The following is a 6059-nucleotide window of genomic DNA, read 5'->3' on the forward strand; positions in this document are numbered from 1 at the left end:
GTGGAAATATTAGATCCTCAACAACACTATCAACAAAGACAAGAATCTTCTAAGTGAGTTATGTAATGGTATTTTTAAAGGATTAAAATTAGGAGAAAGGATTAAAATGTACTTATTTTTTTTCACAGCAATTTCTCCAAAGCCCTGAAAATTGGCTATGCTGTTGTTACCTTTCTCCTCTAGCCTCACAAATTCTGTTCCATAAAAACTGACAGGGAATGAGAGCCCTTGGGAATATTTTGTGGTTCTCAACCCCTTTTCACTGACAGTTCTATATAAACATCTATGGCTTCCCTCTAATGCAGGATGGTTCTGGACTTACTCAGGTTATTCACTGCAAGTCTTCTAGGAAAAACTCTCCCTTTTTTCCAGCTCACTTTGGCTCTCGTTACAAAGAACTCAGGAAGCAAGACTTTTCCTCTTTCAATTAGACCAATTACTTCTTGGGTCTATATGAAATATTAAAATTCACTTCACTTTCTTGCACATTTCCACAGCTGAACTATAAATGTTTCATTACGTTTTTCCTTCTGTTCTGAACCTGCCACCCACCGATTTCTTTAGTGTTGGTCTAGTTTTAGCATTGGAAACATCAAAATAATTATTCTCTTTCTTGACAACATATGGGTTCAAATTAATCTGCATTGCCTGTATTCTGTGTTTATTTTGCAGGCTACTTTGAGAGCCTCTGGTAAAACCTTAAATGACAGAAACAGTGATTAATTTCCATTTTAGCTGAATTTAATTTCTTTCCAACCTGAGCAAAGAATATCCTCTGGTTTTACGTGAGGAGATGTACATCTTATCCATTAAGTGGAAAAAAATGAAATTCTAATAACCATGAAGCAGAAGTATAGTCACAGTATGAATTAAATGCTGAGAAATGCCCATGGCAGGGGGCTGGATGATTTTTAAGATCCTTTCGAGCCCAAACCATTCTGTGATTATATGAAATTAAGATAGAATTTGCTTGTTAAACAAAATAAAAGTTATTCATTAGTAAGGTACTTTCTAAAGTCAAGGCTCCTTTGTTCTGCTGTGGTAAAACCAAATGGAAATCATCCTTTGTAGAACACAAGTGTTCAAGAAGAAAATAATACCCTCTACTTTACAAATTGCTGTACAAAAAAGATCTTCTTTTCCATACCACAAGTTAATATGCAATTATGACATATGTTTTCTTTCAATTTACATAAATATTTCCACTGAGTGGTAAAAGGAGCTTCTGTCATCCAGTGGATTTCTGTCTCTGACAAAAGGCAGGGCAAACCCATCCAAGGTACCAAGCTTCTTAACTAACATACTCATGTATTTGCAAACAAATACCTTTGGGAATAGTGTATCAGGACATCTGTCTGACAACCCTTCTCTGCTAGATTCTGTGTGGTCTTTTTGCTTAATTTAGGAGTCTTTATCTTCCTACTTTTTTCATTTTTAATTAAAAAAGATAGTGATAGGACTTACTTGTAATTTTCCCCTACAGATGAAAGGGGAAAAAATGAATGCTAAAAATCAACAAAACACTTTAAGGTATAAAAGTGATTAAAGCAAATTTAAATACCTTTTTTAAAAATGTCCACTAGAACATCATATACAATTTAAAAGCAGAATAATTATGAGAAAGTAATACTAAAAGTGTAACAGAAGTCATTAGCTAAAAGTAAATCAGACTTTTTCAGAAGACTCCCAATTTCTTGGGAGTATTTAGAACTAGACCCAACCCTGCATGACAGATTTGCTGCTTTTGTGTTGATGGGAAACAAATGAAGCCCTCCCAGAAATTTCCCACAGATAAAAACACACATCTGAACACAGGCTGAGTTAATTAACATGACATGGAAATAACTTCTTGAATCAGAGTATACCCTCCTTATTATTAGCATTATTAGTAAAGATTAGTAATGAGAGAAATTTTTTCATTTCTACTATTCCAAAGTAAAAAACTGTTTCAAAACCTGCAAACAAATTGAGTTTGGAGATCTTCCTGGGGACCTTGTTACTTTTTCCATCTACAAAACAGATGTGCTCAAAGTACACGCAAACATTTACAGACCCAGGTTCTTCATTAGACAAAGAAGTGCAAATTGTAGTTAATTACTATCTTAGGAATGTGATATTCACTGCTTCCACTTCTAACAGTCAATCACAAACTCAGTCAAAGTCATCTTCTTTTGGGCCTTTGGATTTTTAATTATTATAAATTACTTTTGTTCATAAGTAAAGTCAATAAAAACTAATTCCAAATTAAATTCTATTATCTTTTTACTCTAACATGTTTTTTATTTTTTTTTTTTCCTGGACTAGATAGCCACATTTCTTTTTTCTTAAAACTAGCAACTCACTGGAACTTGATGACAGTCACCACTTTAAGAACGTCCTTTATGTTCTGAACAATAGCAATCTACCCAAAGGCTGTCTAAGAACATGCACTCATTTACACTCCATATTATTCATCCTCTTTGGTAAAACAAATGTGAAAATGGGGGAAATTCAGCATTTGCAGGTGATCAAGATTTGGGGTTTTTTAAGGGCATTGTTGAACTTTGGCAGAGTAAATGCATGATACTCTGAGGAAATGTTGTTCTCAGTTCAGCTTGTATTCCAGAACAGAAAATTTTCCTTTAGAACTTATTGTTGGAGTGATTCAGTAGTTTGGCACTGGTTGCAGAGTTTTTGATTTTAACTACTGTTTGATTTTCCGTGAAAGAATGTCTGGTGTTTCCAATGTCTCTAAGGCAGATAAATATCCATATTCCATAAAAATGCCATGTCACATTATCCAAACCTGTGAGCAGCATCACAAGCACGACTGACAACTGACATGCACAGACACCAGAACTGATTTCAAGACCTTCAAGAACCAGGAAAAGCAGTTTCCTGATCCAGTATGGTGCATAAACCTTTTCACTGGACCAAGGAGAAGAGCATTAAGGTGGGAATAAATCAGGTGGGAGCTTCTGAAATTGGCATTCCCACAATGAGGAATTTGTATGAATCTGTAGCCTCAGATAGAACAAAGTTAAGTGATGCTCCAGAGGCAACAGAAACTGTCTCCAAGGCTGAAAAACCCTTCAGGTGATGTTTTGCCTCTCCAGTCATTCCAGGTCACCACATCCTTGCATCCATAAAGGCCATGATGAGCCTGACAATCCCATGGATGTTCGGATATGTACACTTGACTTTATGGCTCTTTTTGTACACAAACTCTCAAAAGTCAAAGTTATGACCCACCCTGCAATATTGCTGTGTTGCTAACAAACATCAGGGACTGAGGACTTTGACTGCAAAGGAAACTGTATTTTGATGCAGTTTTTAAGTTGGCTGCCAAAAACATGCTAAAAACTATTAACGAGCAAAAGATGATTCAGGCATAACAATAAAAAGATTTTTAATATATTTATATATAGATACTGAAGAATCAAACTGAACTACAAGAAGCTGAAGGGCAGATTTTGTATATTCAGCTGGTTAAATGGTGTAGTCCAGCCTGAGAGGAGCCAAAATTTAGCTAAAACCAAAATATGTGACCGCACCGCACATGGACGGGTTGTGAGCACGAAAGGAATATGTCATGTTATTAAAATGTGATGGGCAGGCTCCAAGGCAGCTTTGTGCAGTTGATGTTAGATTCATCACATTATGTAAACCACATTTATAAACAGTGCTAGAAAATGAAAAAGCACTTAGTTTGTTTTAGAATAACAAATGTATACAGGACTGGCTTAAAACAGAGATTGCAATGGAAGCATTAGCCACATATGGCAGCGTATGTTTGCTCTCTCAGACATATCAAGTAATACAAAATACAGTAATTTTCAAGAAAGAAATCAAAGATAGCAGTTTATATCACTGATGAGATAATTTCAAATATAAAACACCATCCAAATTCTTTTTCATCTGCATATTTCACCATAGTGAGACAGTATTCTGAACCACTTATGTGTTGGATACACATCTATTCTTTGCTCAAAAATCAACTGCCATTACTCATAAACATTACATAAGTATTTTAAGACAAGATAGAATATTCTAATTTTCAACCAATTGTCTCATTGGTGGAAACAGATCACTGAAAAGACAGTCTGGCCTTATATAATGTATTAGGTATTTAAACACAATCTCTCTTTGGAAAATATACCAATACTTGCTTGCAAAGAAAATACTCTCAGACTACTATTTAAGAGTATCTCTCTTCATTAAGCCCCCAACATCATGCATTAAAAACCTGAGACAGTGTAAATGTGCTGCAAATGTTGAAACGGACAGGGCCATAAAGTGAATTGAGAACCACTTGATAAGTTTGAAGTACTGCTGTCAAGAGTAACATCTAAAGCTCAGAACTAAATAGTCAAGAGACCTGAGAAGGTGATTTCTGGGTGTTTTATCCTAGATTGCAATTATACTCACATCAAAATACTGGATCCATGTCTTGAGATATTAAACAGTTGCATTACAAGAACAGCATGTGATCTATATTTATTTCTGCCCTACTGATACTATATAATGGACAAAATTGATGGATAATCCACTTTAAGGTAAGATTGTTACATTTTTTCCAGATACTACCACTCTGTGTGTCCCCTTCATTATGTAATTGTCTATGACAAACTTTATACACATAGGAATGCGTTCCTACCATGAGTATCAACTACAAAGAGAAAATAATATCAAAACCCCTGAGTATTCATCCAAAATCGAGATGTTACTAAACCTCAAGAATAGTTTGCTGCAAAACCAAAGTGAGCTGAAGCTGCTGATTCAACACTTTGCTACTGAACAAAGTGAAAAAAGAAACCAGTACATTTATATCACAACCCTCAGGCCCTGCTCTCTTCTATTAAACAGCCAAGAATTGTTGGAGGGTTTTTTAAAACAGCAATTTAATACTAATTTCCTCAAGTAAGCCTATCCAAACCAAGCTATTCAAAACACAGGGGAGTGTTTGCTTAGGAAGCTTTGGTTTCTACAAGCAGGCAAGAGAAAGCAGATACATGCAATTTGAGATTTCAAAAAAGCTTCAGATCATCCTTCAGATTTTTCTGTGGGAATGTGATTGCTTTTGAAACTGTAATTTTATTCCTTGGGAAAAGTGATAGGGAGACTCTTTATCATCATCCATCTGTGCTACTGGAACTGGAACACATCAAAAGCAATGCTGCAGGTAACACAAGTCTTGTCTTGGTTGATATCACAGCACTAAAGTTTAAATTTTTGGCATAGAATCCTTTTCTTCCTTAAGAAAGTAACAGCAGACAAAATATCTATTATGCAACTTGTAGAGGCATTTTGCAAACAGCACATTACATTTATAATTAAAAAAAAAAAAAAAAAAAAAAAAAAAAAAAAAAAAAAAGTAACATTTCCAAGCTTTTTTTTTCCAAAGCCCAGACTTTTAACATAGAAAGGAACTAATTAAAGAAACAGATGAAGTCAGATGTGCACAGAACTGGGTATAATGTATTGTAAATTTAAAGACACAAAGTGCTTCCCTGACTATGAAACTTGCTTTAGGTAAACTCCATTAATTAAACATTTTGAAGTTTACATAAACAGAGGCCTACAAAAGGTAAACAAAGAATAACCCAGTTTCTAAATATTGTGATGTACTCGTCAGTACAAACTTTGTAACAGGGCACATTCTCAAAGACTTGGTTTTAAATCCAGAACTTCAATCATAGAATACTGCAAATATTGTCTCTGTTTTAATTAATAGATATGCTTTATTTCCCACACACACAAGACAGAAATTAGCTATATTGATTAAAAATCTGATCTACTGTTTACATTCTTGAACCATTGTCCCCAGCCAGATTACTGCCTCGTGAAAGCAGAGCTACAATTTATACATAGCTACACAATAAAGTCCTAATTTTCTAACTTTAGAAAGGTTTGGCAGCCTGCAGGTCACTGCAGGCTACTGGTTTAGTCTGCCACTGGCTGAAGTTTTATAGTTCTATTCAAGTCACACATTTAAAAGAATAATGGCTAGTGAAATCATAAATAAGTGGGATTCCACAGCAAGAATGACCTGAAATGGACCTCACTGTACTTCCAACGGC

At 35.0% G+C, this 6059-nt stretch overlaps 1 protein-coding gene across 2 annotated transcripts in view; it reads right to left on the minus strand.

Moving 5' to 3' along the window:
* The window catches only part of CENPP (centromere protein P), a 110603-nt gene that overhangs the window by 38199 nt on the left and 66345 nt on the right, over nt 1-6059 (minus strand). The gene's annotated exons all lie outside the window — the stretch shown is intronic.

Source organism: Oenanthe melanoleuca, chromosome 12 (assembly GCF_029582105.1).
Source record: "Oenanthe melanoleuca isolate GR-GAL-2019-014 chromosome 12, OMel1.0, whole genome shotgun sequence".
NCBI lineage: Eukaryota > Metazoa > Chordata > Aves > Passeriformes > Muscicapidae > Oenanthe > Oenanthe melanoleuca.